This window comes from Vombatus ursinus, unplaced genomic scaffold (genome assembly GCF_900497805.2).
Source record: "Vombatus ursinus unplaced genomic scaffold, bare-nosed wombat genome assembly UNPS02001419.1, whole genome shotgun sequence".
Taxonomy (NCBI): Eukaryota; Metazoa; Chordata; class Mammalia; order Diprotodontia; family Vombatidae; genus Vombatus; species Vombatus ursinus.
In genome coordinates, this window is record NW_020941197.1 from 18,971,639 (window position 1) to 18,992,518 (window position 20,880).

Genomic DNA, 20,880 nt, shown 5'->3' on the forward strand with positions numbered 1-20,880 from the left:
CCTATAAAAGACTGGTATATTTGCAGGATGCATCTGATGGTTTCTCCTCACATCAAAGTAAATATTGCTTTGTAAAAACTAATTGATGTTAAGTACTTAAATGGAACTGAGGCAGTAGATGCTGGCATCTAACAGTGGAGGACACAGATGGTGGGGGCTTGAGCCAATAGCATCAGAGAAGAGATACCCATAAGCTCCTCTGACTTTTCCTAGAACTATGAGGGAGATATGTAATTGTCCTGGCTCCAGGGGAGTGGGCTAGAGCATCCTTGCACCTGTCCTTTTCTGAGATTTCCCTTTCTCATCAAGTGTGACATTTGAAGCTAAACTATTCAAAAGGCTTTTGAAGACAAGAACTAAAAGAATTTATACTTCCATGAATTAAAGAAGAAAAGTGGGGTGGGGATAACATGATACATGGAGGTGGTTCTAGGGATCAGTATGAATCACCTGAAAGGCAGAAGATTTGTAGAGGGTCAATGCAAAAAAAATAAGAGCAGAAAAAAAGATATCTCTTCCTGTTGGCATTTGGGATTATAAAATAAGCATTGTATGTTCCAAATAAAAGAACTGGATTTGGAACTAGAGACATGGAATCAGGATCCTTGCCATATTATTTATCATCTATGTGACTATGGGCACATAATTTCACCTTTCTTCCTCCTCAACTATAAAATGATAAGGTTGGTATATAGGTCTAAATTTTATGATTTGATATTTCACATACCTGTCTATTTCTCAGTTTGTTTGGGAAGTAATAATAAGGTCAGGGGACACCAAGTCTTTCATAGTTTCATTATGACTTTGGTAAATTGGGAGTAATCCTTGCCCATTCATTTTTATATATGGGAATAAAATTAACATTAACATTAAAGTCAGCCTTGAAAGAAAAAAGAAGTTCCCAAACGGAATCCTGAGTAACTTCTTGTTGTTCAGTCATTTTCAGTCATGTCCGACTCTTCATGACCCCATTTGGGGCTTTCTTGGCAAAGATACTGGAGTGGTTTGTCATTTCCTTCTACAGATCATTTTACAGATGAGGAATTGAGGCAAACAGGGTTAAGTAGTTTGCCCAGGGTCACACAGCTGGTAAGTGTCTGAGGCTGGATCTGAAGTCATGAAGATGAGTCTTCCTGACTCCAGGTCTGGTACTCTATCCACCAGGTCACCTAGCTGTCTCCAACCCTGAGAGGTTGGGTAGTCATATGGACTTTGCCATGGTATCTGCCTGGACAGTAGGATGAAGAGAAAGGTTAGTGTCTAACTTGATGCCTTCAAGAGACATCTGGTGATATAAGACTGGAGTACCAAAGAAAGCTTGGAGTGGATATATAGATATGAGAAATATCTGCAGAGAGATTATAGTTTAAACCCGTGGGGGCTGATGAGATCCCTAAATGAGATTGTATCAGTGGAAAAGAGAAGAGTAATATGGGCAGAACCAACCATGGTTACTTGAGGTGACCTGGGAGAAGATCTAACAAAGAAAACAGAGAAGATGGGTAGGAGGAGAAGCAGGAGAGAACAGTGTCATGAAAACCTAGAGAGAGTAATAGGGAGAAGAAGGTGCTTAACTGTGTCAAAGGTTACACAGAGATCAAGAGGGATGAAGATAAAAAAAAAGGACTATTATATTTGGCAATTAGGCAATCATTCATAACTTTGAGGAGAGAAGTTTCAATTGAATTGTGAGTTTGGGTACATGTGTAAATTTAGAAAAAAAATTGATTTAGATTTAATTTAGAGCAAAATTTGGTTTAGAAATGAGTGAGAGGATGGGAAATGGAAGCACTTAGTGTAGATAGGTTTTTCAGAGTTTAGCTGAGAAGGGGAAAAGAAACATAGGATGATATCCAGAAGCGGCAGTTGGATCAAGTGAGTGTTTTTTTTTTCCAAGGTTGGGGGATGCATGAATGAATTTATAGACAGCAAAGAAGGAGACAGTAGATAGAAATAAAATGAAAATTGGAGAGATAGTGGAGATAATAATGGAAATAATACACTGGGAAAGAGGAAGAGATGGGATAACTTGCACATGAGGAAGAGTTTGTCTTAGCAAGCAGCAAGGCCACCTCTGTATCTGAGAACAGGGTGAGAGAGGAGCTGGGGGGAAGATATCTGAATGATGTGAGAAGAGAAGGAGGGGAACAGAGGAGCAGAGAAGAGGGAGCTTCTTGCTAATGTCCTCATTTGTGTGTGAGCCTGTGAGTGTGTGAGTGTAATTGTGTGTGTGTGTATGTGTGGTATGAATTGAGGCCCTATACTAAGAGAGAAGTTGGGGGCAAGGGTAATGATTCCTATGCTTAAATGCCAACTCTCATGTTTATGTCTGTTGAAACCTTGATCCTTTCTATTTTTCTAGTTTTGCTATAGTACGATACTTTCCTTCATACGCTTTATGATCCAGCCAAACTAGCCTTCTTGGCTGTTGATTGACACCAATCTCCCACCTCCATTCATTTGCACACATTGTCTACCAACCTTGGGATGCCTTCCCTCCTCACTTCTTTCTTTTAAAATTCCTAGTTTTCTTTAAAACTGAGCTAAAGCACCTCTTTCTCCACAAGGCTTTTCCTGATCCCTCCTCCCAACCCTCACAAGTGGTTAGCACCTCCCCCTTCAAATTCCCTTGTATGAATTTTTAACCTACATTTTATATATTTATGTGCTTTTCCCCTTAATAGAATGTAAGATTTTTGAGGAAAAGGGCTGTTTCATTTTTATCTTTGTATCTCTAGTGCCTAGCACAGAGCCATGCATGGAGGAGGTACTTAATAATTATTTTTTTGATCAATTAACCAGTATACCATGGATACAATTAAGTCTATTTTAGTGCACAATAATGCACTTGAATTGTGGAGTCTGGAGATTTAGGCCCCATATTTGCATTCTCCAGTAAAAGCTGTGTAACCTTAGACAATTTATTTGCTCTCTTTGGCTTTCTGTTTTCTCATATATTTATAATATGTATCTGTATTCTATATGGACTGGATGGTCTTAAAGGTGCCTTTCAGTTTTAATATTCTTTTCTAAGTAAGTGTTGCCGACTATGTAAACAGTAACTTTCTTAGATCCATCTGTGGTGTCTAAATGCCTTCAGCCTAATTTAAATTCCCCAAATGAACAGTTTCAGAAAGGTGTTTACAGGAATATCTGCTCTCGCTGCCATATTAGCATTTATATTTCTTCAAATACAGATGGTTGGATTCTGGATGCATTTCAGTCATGTCTGAGTATCTGATCAGCTGTTATAATCATTATTCTGTGTCACAGACCTGAAACAACATGAACATCATCATCATCAATGACAACAACAAAATCAGCAGCCTCACAATGTGCTTGTACAGAAATAGTAGGCAGCTGTGGAAACAGGCACCAAATGCAAAACAAGCCTGTGTATTGGGTGCGCTATCTATTGACATTTATCTTAGGGTCTGAGTAGGGAACCAGACTGTTTCCAATGCTGGTGCAAATGAGTTGTGGTTGTTCCAACCCAGTTCATCCAGCATTTATTTCCTCCTGACTAAGCCAGCGGTTAAGCATATTAGAGCACTCACTCAGAGCTAGAAGTGAAGCTTCAGTCCAATCTTTCTTTGGGAATACCTCAACAATGTACCAGCTAAATAATCCTCGGGTCTAGCCATTCAATAATGCCAAATCTACACAGTTATTAGCCTTTAGCCAACATGGATCCATTTTGTCTGCAAGAATAGTCTGAGAAAATTTGTCAAATATTTTTTCTAAAATCGAGGTAAGCTACATGCACAACATTTCCCCGATTTAGTAGTCTAACAATCCTGTCGATAAAAAGAAAAATGGTTAGTGTGGCATGACCTGTTTATGGTATAGCTGGGCTTTCTTTCTGATCACCACTTCCTTTTCTAGATGTTTATTAATCATTCTTTTAATAAAATGTTCCAGAATTTTTTAGGAATAGAAGTAAATCATACTATCCTACAGATTTAGATCCTCTCTCTTCCCTTTTTTTGAAAATCAGGTTATCTGTCCTTCTCTATCCTATAGTAATCAGGGGTATGCTGGTAACTCTTGGATAACTAATTTTATAAAAATACATGCCACACTTTAAAATTAAATCTGTATTATTAACAATTTCCCTATCATTACTTGAAGTCTAGACAATCAATAAAAGAACAAATCAAGCCCTGATTTGTAGTATTTGCTGATTTCTGAGTTGTAAATGCTTACATTGAAAATTTAACATTTAGGCTTAGTAAAACAGTGAGCAGGCTTCAGCACACACCTGGAGGTAATTCTCATGTTCTCCATATTTTTTAAAGAAAGAATAAAGTTTAACCTCAATGACAAATGACCATTTTATCAAAATTATGCTACAGTGAATGAGCAGTTGAATATATACTTTTTCTCTTCATCTCAAAGAGAAATCAAAATGATCTCTTCCAGATTCAAGCCCACAAACAGAAAAAAAGACAAACCTTCCATATTCAAAAGAAATGTTACTCAAGATAATTAAGCATAAATCCTGTTTTCAGTCTTGTTATTTTGTCTCCTCTAAATAAGGTTGTCTTTTCTCTCCAAAGCACGTCAGATTTAAGACCCTGATCTATGGGGGAAGGGGAACACTTACTATGATCTTTGAAAATCATTGACCGTATCTCAAGAATCATTTTTACCAATTCTTTTAGAAACCTGGAATGTAGGTCATCTCAACCTATTGACTTAAACTTAATGAAGAGAGTTAGGTAATTTCTTACTAGCTCACTACTTTTTGTGACTTTCAACTACTTATTAATCATTTTTGTTCTATCATTTCCATTCCAAAGATAATTATCCTTAGCGGAGAAAATAGAAGCAAAGAAAGAGGTAAGTAGCTCTGTCTTTTCTCTCCTTTATTATTGTCCTAGCCAAACAGTGGCCCTATCCTTTCTTTGATCCTCCTCTTCTGTCCAATAAAATTAAAACAAATTGCTTTGTGTTGTCCTTAGTACTCTTTGCCAGTATCACATAATTCCGCAATGTTGTATTCCTGACACAATTATTTGAAGACCATACAATATTTTTGTATTCATCATTTTACCTGTCCTTGGCTGGTGTGTCACCTAAGCATTCATATTTATCTCTTTAGACATTTCTCCCTATTTTTCCCCTCAGAATTTTTTTTTCATCTTTGTGTATCCAGAATAACCATCCCTCTTGGGGCTGATAGGGTTAGAGAGAGTTATTTCCACTGTAGAATTTTAGGTCAAGAAATCCTATATATAATTCTTTCCTACATTTTTAGAAATCTGTTCTCACAAGCTCTGGGGTATAGATAAGACTACTCTAAACTTCTTCTCATCCTCTATTACACATAAGACGGATTGTCTACTTTTCACCAAGGTGGCCATCGTTTCTTATTCGGTAAACAATTCTTCCTTTTAAGTGAGAATAGTCTAGAATAGAGGATATCCCTCATTTTTTCCCTCAGATTTTTAAAAGCTAAAATGATGATTAATACAAGTCAGTAAATTAGTTGTTCTTCCTTTGGGACAAAGTGCTCCAGCAGATGTTTGGATAACTAAAGTCCCCGGTCACTAAGTATGTTATACCAGGCTTGTGACCTTTTCTCCAAATTCCTTACCAATTCCTCTTTTGGTTTAGGTAGTCTACAGTATACTGGCAATATCACTTCTTTCCCCCTCTGTTGAACTTTACCCAAATGTTTTCCTATGGACCCTGGATTTCCCCAGAAGTATATTTTCTTAATGTATGAGGCTACTCTACTTACCTTTTTCATTTTCCTTATATTTATGAATAAAATGTGCAATTCCAGCATTATATTTCAGCTAGAAGTCCTATGCCATTATGTCTGAGGTATTAAGCTGTGAGGTCAAATTTACCTCTTTGCATCATCATCTCTAATTTATCTTGGTTATGACAGACACCTTGTGTATTTGCATATAGACATCTGAAGTGATAGATTTTTACTCCTGGATGCTTTCCTGGATCTTTTCTACTGTGAATTTGAGTACATTTCTACTGCTACTATATTTCCTATACTGAAGATCCTTTTTGGCTTTGTATATCTGACATAAGCAGCATAAATCTAGAGCTAGAAGATGAATGAGACCTTCTAATCCAACCCCTTAATTTTGTGGATAGGAAAACTGAGGCTCGAGGAAGTCCAAAGATTTGTTCAAAGTCACACAGGAAGGGTCAAAAGCAGGGAGTGAATCCAGGTATTCTGACTCCTGAATTGATCCTTTTTTTTCTCTAAACCTCATTGAACATATATATATATATATATATATATATATAAATATATATACACACACACATATATATACACACACACATATATATTACACACACACATACATACATATACATATATAGTCTTCCCTATCTTTCTTTCTTTTCAGTTCAAGACCTTTTTAATTAGACTTGAAAGACTCCAGGTAAATAAATTTTTATTAGCCCTTCAAGGATATGTTCAATTATTTGCAGGAGACTAACATTCTGATAGAGTTATAAGGAAGTTAACCATTTAGCGTAGAATCGACTTTCAAAAATTACTTGGTGATGGACGACAGAAAGTGGGCACATTAAAAAAAGTATATGACATTATATGCAATGATGCTTTTATGTTGCACTTTGTAGTAAAGACTGCTTGTAGTAACACATAAAAATTCTCTTAACTGGAACTTCTACACATCTATAATATAGTGATAATTGGTAGTCCTAATGATGGCCTTGAACCACTAAAAAAACTTAAAGTACTTTTTGATCAAAGAAAGATTACATTGTATTTGTAAATATCTAGTTTCAGTGTCAGCTTTCTTTTAGTTTGATTCTTTGAATATTGCTAATGTAAGTGTGGTATGTAATTAATTAAAATAAACTATTTATTATATTTTCCTTCTATACTATAAGCTCATAGGACCAGGGACCATGCCTTTTCTTATATTTGTATTGACTATAATACCTTAAACAATATTCTGCACTAAGTGGATATTTAGAATCTGAGGACCTGAATTCAAATCTCAGTCTCAGTATTTACAATCTCACTTACTTCAGGTGAGTCACTTAAACATTCTGGGTCCTGGTTTCTCTGGGTTCTATGAAATCAGAACATTAGATTAAGTAATTTCTAAGGCTTTTTCTACCTATGACTCCTGTGAACCCTAATATTTGATGTAGGACAGGTGGTTCCCTGACTACACAAAATAAATATACATGAATATATCAACAAGAGACAAATAGGAAATTATCATAATTTTTAAAGTATGTTTCAATAGTTTTGATATTTTCTAAAACACATGCCACAAAAAGAGTAAACATCATCATCATCATCATCCATAAAGAAAATCATTCAATATAATTTTATTTGTCCTTTAAGCAAACTGTTTCTTTATCTTGGTCTCTCTTTACCACCATCTCTCTCCTTTCTCTCTTTTTCTTTCTTTCCCACTTTCTCCTTCCCTTCCTCTCTCCCTCCTTCTCCCTTCTCTTCCACTGTTTCTCTCTGCCTCTCTGTCTCGGTCGGTCAGTGTTTCTGTGTCTCTGACTGTTTGTCTATCTGTGTGTCTCCAAATGGAACTTCAAACTTACAATAGGGCTACTATCTTTTCTTGAAGTCAAAGTTCCAAAAGAGATCTCTGACAGACAACAGTGTGGTTATGGTAACTGCAAAGGTCTGATGTGACAAGAGAAAGGCAGTAGGGAGTGTCTTTGAATTGTCTTCTGCTAGAAGTAGTGATGTCTGTTGGTGATGGGGGAGAAGGGAAAGAGGTGCCCCATCATAGGTCAGAAGTGAATTGTTTCTTCTTTCATTCTTTCTTACGCAAGGCCTCATGTAGAAAAAAAATGTAGGACTGAAATGTTTCCATTATGTGGCTAGAAGATACAAACCAGAGTGATGATATATCCCAATAGAGTATATGTCTTAAAAAAAAACTGATTGATTTTATTCTTGGCATCTGTGACTGTTTGCCCCATGGGAGAAGGAGAAATCTAGCACTGTGGGCCAGTGGTGAGAGATCACTAAACACAATTCAGTTGGGTAAAGGCCAAGAAGGAAATTGGAATGATCTCAGGGGATAAAACAGAGAGAAAGAAATGATAGTGAGAGTAACTAAAATGAGTGACTTGGGAATTCCTAGCACAGGGCAAAACACCTGGCACAGTATTATGAACATAGATATAATTCAAATATATTTTTCTTGTCGATTAGTCAAGCTCTGACTCATTCTATTAAAATACACATTGAAAAGAAGAGGTTTGAAGGGCACAGAGAAAAGAAGTAGACTGAGAGTCAGAAGGTATGGATTGAAGGTCTGGCAGTATCATTTACTGGCCTTGTTAACCTGGACAAGTCACTTTGAGCCTCAGTTTCCTTATCTGTAAAATTTGATAACGATACAGGTCCTGCTTATGTTACAAGGACCATGTAAGACAACTAGTATATGATCCTGGATCTTCACTCCCTGGGCTTCAGTTTCCTAATAAAACAACTAAAACAACACCAACAATAACACCTAATTTAATATATTACTATTGTTCCTTGGGTTGTACAAAGAATGTGAAGATATTCCCTGCATGCTTCAGGCTAACCATCTATATGAATCAGTGCTTGGGCCTTTTGGGGAAGACAAACCTCCTGGCTGCCTCTGGACTTTTTTTGGCTTGACACTGAAGGACACGGGTGCTTTCAAACTCCAAGGTGATACCTTCACTTTCTGCTGAGCCAGAGAAGCCAATGACTTTTTCTTTAATAGACATCTCCCGGTTCAGACTCTTTGATTCAACTCTCCCATGTAGTGAGTATTGCTCTGTGTCTTCTACTGCAACTCATTTACTTGACTGAATAACTTGAGAGAAAAAATGTTATTTCCATCCAAAGTATTGGCATGACAGGTTCTTTTTATCTAGTTGTAATTGTTAGAATGACTAACTTCACTGGCAAAGAACATAGAATCATAAACCTAGAGTAGGCAATAACCTTAGTGACCCCATCCTCCTACTGCTCTCATATGGAACATGGACTCAGCCAGGTGAGTTTGTGCCTGGGATACTGTATTACCTTTTTCACTTTGTAATTCCTTTCCTGAGTAGGCTTAGAAATATCTTTGTGTGTTGGAGAAGACCAGAGGTCCTGGAGCTCATTGTTGTGGTCTGTCTGTTTTCAGAGAAGACCAACGACATGTTGACTTGTGTGTGAATTAGATTTAAGTAAGGCAGAGTCGCACAGCTTCATCAGCCTCATTCTTTCTTCCAGGGCCATCGAAGTCTAGTGGCAAGACAAAACTCAAGACAACTGGCAATGGACCAGAATGCAGTGGGTGACCTTGGTGTCATTGATGTCTGACCAAGTTCTAAGTACTCCACAGCGCCTGCTTCAGCTGCCTTCATGGACATTGGAACAAATTGTTTTGATTCATGCACTACACCTGAGAAAATCTTTACATGCTTGGGTAGACACTTTCCCCCAACTCACAAATGGGTTTGAGGCCCGTTGGTTACCCTCAACCTGGTTAAGCCCACCTACCAAAGTGGTTTACTGAGGTATGGCCACTGTGCTTGTTACAGCTTCTGGGGTCTCTTAAGTCCAAACTGAATGGTGGCAAGGGAAGGAGTCCCTTGAAACTCCACCAGCACTCTCGTAGAAGACAACCACCACCAAGAGGATCCATTCAAGCAGGCCCATTTTGCCTGAAGACATGAACCAGGTGTTGTTTGGAGAGTCCAAAACATAGGTGAACTGTAAAACACCTACCTAATCGGAAATCCCACATGCTGGTTTATATTTTGACATTTACACGTCAGCCTCCCCAGACGGCATAACAGCAGTTATAAGCTAAATTAATGAATCCTGTTTTAAGTTGTTCTGTAGGCATGTACACCTTGAGTCTTTTGCATGTGTTAGTCATTTGTTCTGTGTGTAGGTAATAAATATCTGTCCCACACCTGACTTGTAGTGTGCATTGAGCATCTTTTTTCTCACCTATTTAGGGATAAAATAAGCTGTAACTTAGGCTTTAAATTATAGTTCCTACGATGTTGTGGGAGGGCTTTAATGAAAAGAATATGAGAAAGAGGATCCTAGTTTACCTCTCATTGGAGGTCAAGACTTTTCCCCTTCTGTGCCCCCTTGCCCTTGCAGGACTGAACTAGGTCTGGTCCATAGCAGTTGGACTCCTTAGTGGAAAAGGAGTGGGTATAAGGTCTCAGCCCTTTGGACGTTTCAGTGGTTTTTAATGTAGACTATTATTGTATAAAACTTACTAGGAGAGAACACTATAAATGAAAGAGAAAAAATAAATAATGCTTAAACAACCAAATAGTAAAAAGATAGGGAGATGCAATAGTCATAAGCAACCTGTATCAATAGACAGCTGTGGAATAGCATTGTCCAGGTCAATGGTAGGTCACCCAAGAAGCTTTGTATGACTGGCCAGATCTTTCTTCCTCCCACAGGCCTCATTTCTCCTTCTGGAATTGGATCTTTCTTCCAACCATGGTAATTGGGAATCAGCTCACACAGCTGTGAGCAAAAGAAACAGAAGGAATGCATTTTTGAGATGACTTTCTGCTTTCAGGGGAAGTCGAGCAATTTTAGCTTAAGAACCACTCTTTCTAGGTGACCCTTAGAGCCACATCTCAAGAAAACTGAACTGGCATTCATCATCCCTAAAGAAGCAGTGGTTTAGTGCTTAGAGCACTGCTAAGATAGCCATGAGATCTGGATTAATTTCCCAGTTCTTCAGGTCCCCCTAATCATTGTCACTGATTCAGTCACACTCACCCAGCTCAGATTTCCCCTCTCTTCTCTTGGTGTTGGCAGCCTAGATTCCAGCTCGGCCAGTAGAGGAGAAGCAGACATCAATAATTCACAGAGCATTAACCTCAACTTTAATAGTCGCCTGTGTTTAAAGAGTAGGATTCCAGGTTTGGAAGAATAGAGAATGAAGCAACCTAGGAAGAGGTTCTGGGGAAAAAAAAGTCATGGACACAGACAAAGGACATCAGGATTAGGACATGGGATCTGAGTAAGAAACTCGGGTTACCAGAATCACTAAGAGACCTTGACATTGAACCAGCCTTCTTCTGAGGTAGGTAGGGTCACCTGACTTGGTCCTGGGTAGAAAAGGAGCCAGAGCATGGGCAGAACTGAGTCCACAGATAGAGTCAAGTAGTGTCTGGCATTACTTGACATCTCTTACACTTGACCCTTTTCCTCTATTCAGATATCTAGCACTTTAGTTCATTTAAATATTGTATTAGCTATTATTATTAAAATGAAAAGGTTGAACTACATGGTCACTAAGGTTATTGCCTCCTCTAGGTTTATGATGCCATGTTGTTTGCCAGTTAAGTTAGTCATTCTAACAATTACAACTAGATAAAAAGAACCTGTCATGCCAATACTTTGAATGGAAATAACACTTTCCTCTCAAGTTATTCAGTCAAGGAAATGAGTTAGGGTAGAAGACACAGATAGTATCTGCCTTTAAGGCATCCTGAGATGTAGCCCCAGAGCTGAGGGTCACCTAGGAAGAGGGGTTCTTAAACAAAAATTGTTCTATTTCCTTTGTCTCATAGAATGTCTTTGTCTCCTCACTTTTTTTGAGATACAGCTCAATCACCATATATTGCATGAAACCATTTCCAATTCTCTTCAACTCCTAGTGCTCTCCTTTCCAGACCCCCTTGTATTTAACTACTTAATAATTATTTCTATTTATTTTCTGTATATTTGTTTTGCCTACACTTATATACATATTCTTGTCATCTCTTCCTTTGACATGTAAATTTTTGTGAGGAAGGATTATTTCATTCACTGTATTTTTATCCCTAGTGCCTACCAATGCCTGGTACATAGTAGGAGCTTAAAATGCTTGTAGTTTGATGGGAATTCAAATTATTAGGGAAAAAATCACTTAGCTTGTTATTATTCTATGTATTCAAATGAAATGGATGTAACTTTAGTCAGTCATTACTTCAGCAGATTACAACCCAGCTACCCCTGGTTTTGTTTCAATTGGTCTTACCTAATAGCTTACAAACTCCTTAAAGGCAGATACTGTCTGTATCTTTTACTAGAATTCATTTACTTGACTGAATAATTTGAGAGGAAGGTGCCATTTCCATTCAAATTATTGGCATTACAAGTTCTTTTCATCTAGTTGTAATTGTTAGAATGACTAATTTAACTGGCAAAGAACATAGCATCATAAACCTAGAGTAGGCAATAACCTTAGTGACCATCTAGTTCAACCTTTTCATTTTATTAATAATAATAGCTAATACAATTTTGAAAATGGAACTATCCCTACCCTTAAGGAGCTTACCTTCTAAGGGACTAAGAATAGTAATACTCACATCCATACAGCATTTTACAAAACATTTTATTTTATTTGCAGGCAGTACCAGAAATGTTAATAGCCTCATTTTCTAAATTACAATAGCAAATAAATGCATCTTAAAATGTATACATATATATATATGTATAATATACACACATATATACACACATATAATATTATTATATATGTATGTGTATGTATATATGTGTGTGTGTATGTATATATATATATACATACATGTATGTATATAGGGCAGTTTAAGGTTGCAAAGAACTTTGTAAATATCTCATTTTATCTTCATGTCAACCTGGGGAGGCAGTGCTATTATTATCTTCATTTTACAGTTAAGGAATCTGAGGCTGAGGGAGGTAACATGACTTGCCTAGGGATATATTACTTGTAATTGTCTAAGGCTAGATTTGAACTCATGTCTTGCTAACTCCAGTTTCACTGCATCATCTCCCCCTAGATGAGGAAACTGAGGTCAGGGGTGGGTAAGTGACCATCTCAAGGTCACACAAATAGGAAACAGTAGACCTGGGATTTGAGTACAGGGCCAATGATCCCCTACTACAGTATAGTGCTTCATCTATTTTGAAATCAAACCTTCAAGCCTAGAAACGTTTCCCAACCTGTTTAATCCTTTGTAAGCAGTTCTTAAATTGAGAAACTTACTTAGCTATGACCTTCCAAGACAAAATGACAGTGTACCCACATAAGCTTTTTTGTTTTGAGTCAGTATGAAGAGCCCTTGGAATCAGGGGACTGGAGTCTAAGCCTGGTTCCTATACTTGGCAAAGGTGACTTTGGGCAAGTCAAGTTAAACTGTGTGAGCCTTAGTTTCCACATCTGTCAAATGCAACTCTTAACACTTGAGTTACCTATCTCACGGGATTGTTTTGAAGATCTAATGGAATGATATATGTAGAGTTATTTGTAAGTATAATTTGTTTGGAGGCTAGACCTGCGATTTCATTGATGTAGGAAGCTTCTCTACTAATGGAGATCAGCAATTGATCTGCAATTAATGTTCTTAGAGAGTTTCCTGGGGGGCACTTTTTGTCCTAAAAAGTTTCAGTGATTTGTCCACAGTCAAGAGGCCATTGTTTTTTAGGGCCGAGATTTGTACTCATGCCATCTCCCTAACCTTTCTTTTCTGCCTTTCTTTGTATAATATTCTATATAATCTGTGGATATGTCCCTCAAACAACACTATCCAGTTACTAGCGTGTTATACCAAGCAAGACATGTACCTTTAGGGAGAAGAGGATTGCATGGATTCACATAACAACACAGAAGCAATATAAAGAGTAGATATTGTATTTAACTGGAAAGAAGTTTTAGTAATATTCAACAAGTTGTTGCCTGAAAAATACAAATGGAAACTTTTTTTTTCCTTCTTATGATTGGGTCAAGAGCTGGAGGGAAAGTTAAATTAGAGACGGTCACAATGAGTGAAAAAAGTTCTACTTAATATAAGACTGAAAGTCAGTATGCTTAAACATTCAAAGATATCTGTAGTCTCATCATGTAGCAGTTCTCTCTAAGGATTCAGAGAGCAACTCATCCATACCTCTTCATCCTGCACGACTTTTGTCCATGTTCTCCCAAGACCTTAGCTCAAAGGGCTTCATCCAACATGCTGGAGATCTTTGATTTCTCCTGACATGCTGGCAGCTAGGTAGTGCAGCAACTAGAATGCCCTGCCTGAAGTCAGGAAGACCTGAGTTCAAATCTGGCCTTAGATATTTCCTAGCTGTGTGACCCTGGGCAAATCACTTAACCTCCGTTTGCCTTGGTTTCACCAACAGTAAAATGGGGATAATAATAACCTATCTCTCAAGGTTGATGTGAAGATTAAGTGAGATAATAATTGTAAAGTGCTTAGCACAGTGCCTGACACATAGTAGGTACTATATAAATGTTAGCTATTATTATTAAGGGGGCTGCTAGGTGGCCCAGTGGATGAAGTACCAGATCTGAAGTCAGGAAGATTCTTACACTCAGACACTTACTAGCTGTGTGACCCTGGGGAAATCATTTAACCCTCAAAACCCTGTTTGCCTCAGTTTCCTCATCTGTAAAAATGAGTTTGAAAAGGAAATGGCAAACCAATCCAGTATCTTTGCCGAGAAAACCTCAAATGGGGTCAGGAAGAATTGAACACAACTGAAATGACTGAACAACAACAAAAATTATTATTAAGAGAGTGCCAGTGGAACAATCTGATCATTCACCTGAGATCTCTTGATCTTGCCATGAGATCAAGCTTCTCTGCTTTTCTTGTCATAACAATTCCATCATGATGTCCTTACTCCTGTTCTTCAGAGTTAATGGTTGGTTATATGTTGCAACCTGCTTACATCCACCACAGTCCTTTCCATTGCCCTCTGTGTGGTACTCATCTTCAGTTCTTCAGAGATAGTTATGTTCCCAGGCTTGTCTTTCACACAGCAACACCAGTAAAATGAATGGAAAAGACAGGCCTTTGCTTTCATAGAAAGCTTGAAGTCAATGAAAGAGCTTTGCCATTTCCAGAAAGCAATCCAGACCACCCTCCTTTTCTTCTCTGGGACCAGCTCATTGTCTATTTGTACAGTCTATATGAGACAAATGTATTCTTGTAAAGCCCTATAGGGTGTCCATCCAAATGAATCTCAAAAAATACCTCAAGTTGGTGTTAAGTCTTATTATTATTAGGGGCAGGTAGGCAGGGAGAAATACTTATTTTTAGCATACTCCTAAAATAACACTGGAAATGAATACTATTAGTTACTTTGTAACACATAAATAACATCAGATTTTCCAGAAATTATTTAATTACTTATTCTTTTATAAAGGCTTTAGTTTCCTGAGTGCAGAGCAGAGAAGGACTTCTACCCTGTTTTTATTGAATAACAAAAATAAATTGTGGTATAATGGAAAGGGAAGGAAAAGGGAAAAGGAAAGGAAAGAAATGAACATTTATTAAGTACCTACTGTGTACTATGCAGTTTACTGAGAGCTTTACATATATTATATCATTTGAGTACTGGTCCTGGAGTAAGGAGATTTGAATATACTACTTACTATCTTTTGACGGTGGTCAACTTACAGAATCCTCCTGGGCCTCAGTTTCTTTACCTAGAAAAAGAATATAATAATACTTCTTGCACTGCCTATAAATAAGATGTTTTGTGAAGAGCTATATAGGTGTAAGTATTATTGATCTCTTTTAAGACCCTTAGAAGGTAAGCTCCTTGAGGGTAGGGATAGTTCAATTTTAAAAATTGTATTCTGAACATCTAGAATAGTACCTGTCACCTAGTAGATGCTTAATGAATATCATGTAAATTGAATTGAATTTTCAAAGTATCTCAGGGATTTCCTGGATTAGTATGTGCCAAAGAAGGCTAATTCAATCATATTTGAGGAAATCTTGCCAGTAAGTACTTGATGCCAAAGTCCAAAACAAAGGACACATTCCAGACTCAATTTAAGGAAGATAGATTTAAAGAAACATTAAGCCAGCCATACTCTTATGAACCAAAATAATACTACTAAAATACAGACATGAAAAATATACAGTTTTGCCTGTCCTCATGGGTTATACAGAACATGTGTAGATAGACTTCTCCAAGCTTCCATGTGGTTAATAGAAAGCAGACAGAAAATATCAGCACATTCTTTGAAGAACCCATTAGGAAGCACAAATATGAACATCCCCTATATCCTCATTATTATACTATAGTAGTATCCTTGGACATTAAGCTCAGTTGATCAGAGCCTGATGCAAAAGAGATTAATTGTTCTGTCATGGCTTTATTCCTGTATGAACCAGTTAGCTTCATTCTATTCTCTAGCAGACCCCATCAAGGTAGTCAGTCATTTTTGTAAGTGTAAGATAATGCTTGGGACCAACCTTGGGACCAGACATAAAAAAAATCACACTTATTTTTTTAAAAAAAAGCAAACATGTCTTAAATATGTCATTATTAATGTTTAAAAAACCCATAGTATCATGAGGGTGAATAGACAGTCTCATGTATATAAGTACTGGTTGTCTGTAAAAGCATAGCATTTTTTTCTATGTATTACATTTTAGATTTTATTACAATTAATCCTTAGCCACAGTTTGATTTCTGCTGGGTCCAATCTTATTTCTTGTGCTTTATTCATCTCTAAACAAAAGCAGTTGATCTAGGTTATGGCATTAGAGGTGGTAGAGACGTTAAAGATTATTTAGTCCAACCGCCTCTTTTTCCAGATGAGGAAACTGAGTACAAGAGTTGTTAATCAATCTTCTCACGTTTACACAGATAGGTGCTATAATGAGGAACCTCTTGATAGTAGATAACATGAAATGAAAGTAGATCTAGTTGGTCCCGGGGCATGACTTTCTCGAGTGGCATGTGAATAACAGCAACAATACCTAACATTCATATAGCATTCACTATGTGCCGGGCACTGTGCTAAGTTCTTTACAATTATTATCTCATTTGATCCTCACAACAACCCTGGGGGATAGGTACTATTTTTAATTATCATTTTATGATGGGGAAACAATGGTAAACAGAGGTTAAGTGACTTTCCCAAGGTTACATAACTAGTAAATGTCTGAGGCTGGATTTGAACTCGGCTCTTTCTGACTCCACGCATAGGGAATCCACTGAGACAGAAGCTCACAATGGAGTCCACTTCTTGACCTAGATGATCCTAATAGTAGCAGAGAAGATGAATAGATGAATAATGGAGATAACCCATTGCTAGAGTTATTTTGGAAGTTGTGATTGGTGATAGGATAAAGGAATAAGAGACACCAGGGTAGATGATAGTATATAGTTGGAAAGGGTCAATTACAATGTTAATATTTGGGAAACTACTGTTATCCATGATAAGTTAGTCATATACTTTCTTTGAACAGCAATTTTGGTGTGATTATATAACTTTATTGGGGTTTCAGAGAATGGATTTTTGTAACAGTGAGCATCTTAGGGTCATCAAAAGCACTGCACAATTTCCCAAATGCAATCCAATTAAGGAACAAGAAAGCTATATTCTGGGTATGCTACTTGAGCAATTCTTTATAGGAGAAAAAAGAGCCCCAGTTACTTTAGCATTGGACACAGCTCTGGGTGTGTTAGAATTTAGAACTTCAAAAAAATAAGCACTTGGACTGGAGAGAAGGCAATAAAGTTCATAATTGGATGCCCAAACTCCCATAGAGTTCCATCAGTTGAGAACTTGACCTATTAAAATTGAAGTTTAGCATAAGATAGAATAAAAATATCACCAGAAAAAGCACAAAAAGAATTAAGGCATATCCATCACTCCTTCCTGAATCTTTTTAAAGTAAAGAAAAATTTGCTCCGGAAATGTGGTCCTCTTCAGCTGAATGATAAAATAAGAGAAAACATTCGATACAGTTTCTCACAAACTTGTAAATATAAATCAAATTGACCTGGATAATAACACAGCCACTTGAGCTGAAAGCAAGCTTGGAAAATGCCAATAAAAATAGAGATGTAATACAAATGAATCTAAAGAGGTTTCTGATCAGGAAAGATGCAAGACAGAAGAGAGAGAGAGAGAGAGAGCTCAAAGAATAGAAGAAGTGGTTAAAGAAAAGAAATAATAGATTTGGAAGTTATTCTGATGTCAGCATAATCAGTCTAGCTAAGTAAAGCAAGAGGGCAATAGACTTGAATGAGAGCTGTGAAATCCCAGAAAAATGCTTTGGCCTGTGACTAAGTTTGTTCTTTTGGCTGCTTTATTCAGGGTGATTGTTTGATGTTCTTGACCCCATCCAGTGTTAGAAAACTCCTTTTAATTTTATTAAATCCTTTTTTTGTCAGTTTGTATTCTTCCAAACTTATTTTGCAGATTCTTCCAATAAATCTGTCACAAGAACTAGGGAAGGGAATGTCAGGCTGGAGTGACAAGCCTTTCCTCAACTCTCATTTGCTTCTTGATTGCAAGAAAAATAAAGCTAGGTCAAGAACAGAAAGCTAAATGAAGCAAACAGAGTTTATAGCTTTGTTCCACATTCCTGACTCTATTGTGAGTATCTGCCAGCAACCAAATTGCTGACTTTTGTGCTTAATTATGGCCAACATAAAACTTGCTGTTCTCTTTCCATTCATTAAAAGTGGTTGCTTTTGAAATGTCCAAATTCCATTTTCGATCATATTCCATCCCTCTTGGGTTAATGTGTGCAAAATTTAAGGCCAGAAGTTATCCTCTTTCTGAATGCTTTGAAATGTCCTCTCTCAAAATCTAGGGTGTATTTCAGACTATGTGCAATGTTCTTCTTATCTATCACAAACTTTAGGATTATATGGTCAGTTACTCTCAAAATTCCCATCATTTCTTCTGAAACAGATAGTTCCTTCTCTTTTGTGAAGTTCAGGATAGCCATTTCCCTCATCACTTCCTCCATCTTTTGAAAAATGAAATTATCATCATGCAAGTCAAGAACAAAATCTTTTAGCTACATTTTAGTTGTGATCCAATAGAAGTAGAGATAGTAAACATATTTACTGACTATTTTATGTCTTATTATCCTGTTTATCTCTCAATGTCCAGGAGATACTGTTCTGTCTCCTAAACTCTTACATTTCTGTCCAAGAATCTGTTACATATTCTTATAACAAAAACACTTGTTTCCTCCTCCCACTGATTCTCAGTCAAATTATCTTCACCATGTTTCTTTTCTTTAGCTTTTAAATTTATTTACATGGATGTATTTCCTTTATATCATATCATAACCACCAAGAATCCTATGCATAATGTCTGTCTGTGTCTGCTGTCAGGATAAGGATAAGGATTAAATCTGTAATTTCATTTGTATAGAGAACTAACCAGAGGAGGAAACTCTACTAATGCAAATTGCTACCTTCTCTGAAACTTTGAATCTTAAAGAGTTGCCTAGAGCAGTGAGAGGTTAAATAATTTGCCCAGGGTAACATGGCCAGTATGTGTCAGAAGTTAGACTTGAACCTCCAGGTCTTTCTGGCTCTAATTCTAGCTGTCTTTCCACTGTACCATTTGACCTTTCCACTATGGTCAATTCTATTCAATTCAACAAGCATTTATTATTCATATAACATGCCCCAACATCTGTATGTTCTAACCTTGTACTTTGCTGGTCACAGAGTCAAAGCGGTATAGGCAAATAGATCTATCATATCTTGAATATATCTTGAATGATGGGAATAGGGTTAGGAATGAACTTGCAATATCACTGATATAATGTAATTGATACAGGAAACCACCAAGGGAAGAAACTTCCTCTATTAGTTTACCTCTTTTCCAACTTGTACTCTTCAAGAATTGCCTAGAGAAGTGATATCATTTACCAAGGTCACTTGACCATTATGTGTCAGAAGTCCCTGAACCCAGGTCTTCTTGGCTCTGGGGCCAGCAGTCTATCCACTCACTATACCTTTCATTTATTTTGAAGATATGACTAGAAAAGAGTAACTCCTTACCCTACTCATAGCTATCTAGTAGTATACCATGGGGCCTATCAATAGACCAATTCTTACATCAAGGTCATATAAACCTTATGCGACAGAGCTCGTCCAGGTCCTCTAGATAAAAATTCAGTGTTCCTTCACTGCAACACATGACCTACTTAAAACTGAAAGTGAAAAGTAGCACTGTCAATCACTTTCCCTTTTCAGTCTCAGTAATGAATAGCAATAGAAAGGTTTGTCTAGCAATGAAGAATGCCACTATCTGGAATTGGGTTTGATCACATTGAGCTCCTCATATATACATATGCTTGACTGTGGATGCTCATCTATAGCTATCTGTCTGACCAGATATCCAGTTAATTCTGTGACTGCCCCATGTATAAGTAAATAACCCTGTAATCAAAATGCTTAAATGATAGCTATTGATGCAAGCTTGATTTTCTAAGTAGTCTCTACTTCATTACATTATGATATTGAAGTATCGTGTGTCTCTGTGAACCCTGTGGGGCTCAACTTCAGTAGCAATCTACCAGAATACTAGACAATACAACAGACAGGCCCTCTGATTTTTGAATGTCCTAAAAAAAAGTATGAATGATGGAGCATACTGCTTCCTTCCTCCTTTCCTGTTCTTCATTTCCAACCAATCTGACCTGGACTTCTGGCAGCACCCGAGTAAAACTTGTTTGATTCATAGCCTTTCCTGGAATATTTCCTTTCTTTCACCTCTGAAAGATTTTGCACTCATTGTGCTTTCCCCATATGCTGCCCTTTACTCATTCGCATTGTTGTTATTGTTCAGTCATTTCAGTCATGTTTGTTTCTGATCGCATTTGGGGTTTCTTGGCAAAGATACTGGAGTGATTTGTCATTTCCTTCTATGATGAGTGAAAAGTCTGAGAGACATAGTTTCTGGGTAATTAATAATCAATTTATTAAATATGGCTAGCAAATAAGTCATACAATGAGGTCAATGGCACTCCAGGAAACCAAAGACTTCACCCCTGGAGAACACTGAATGTTTAAAAAGCCTTTGGGAAAAAACAAAACAAGAACAAACAAATAAACAAACAAAACAGAACACAACTTCCCAGAACAAA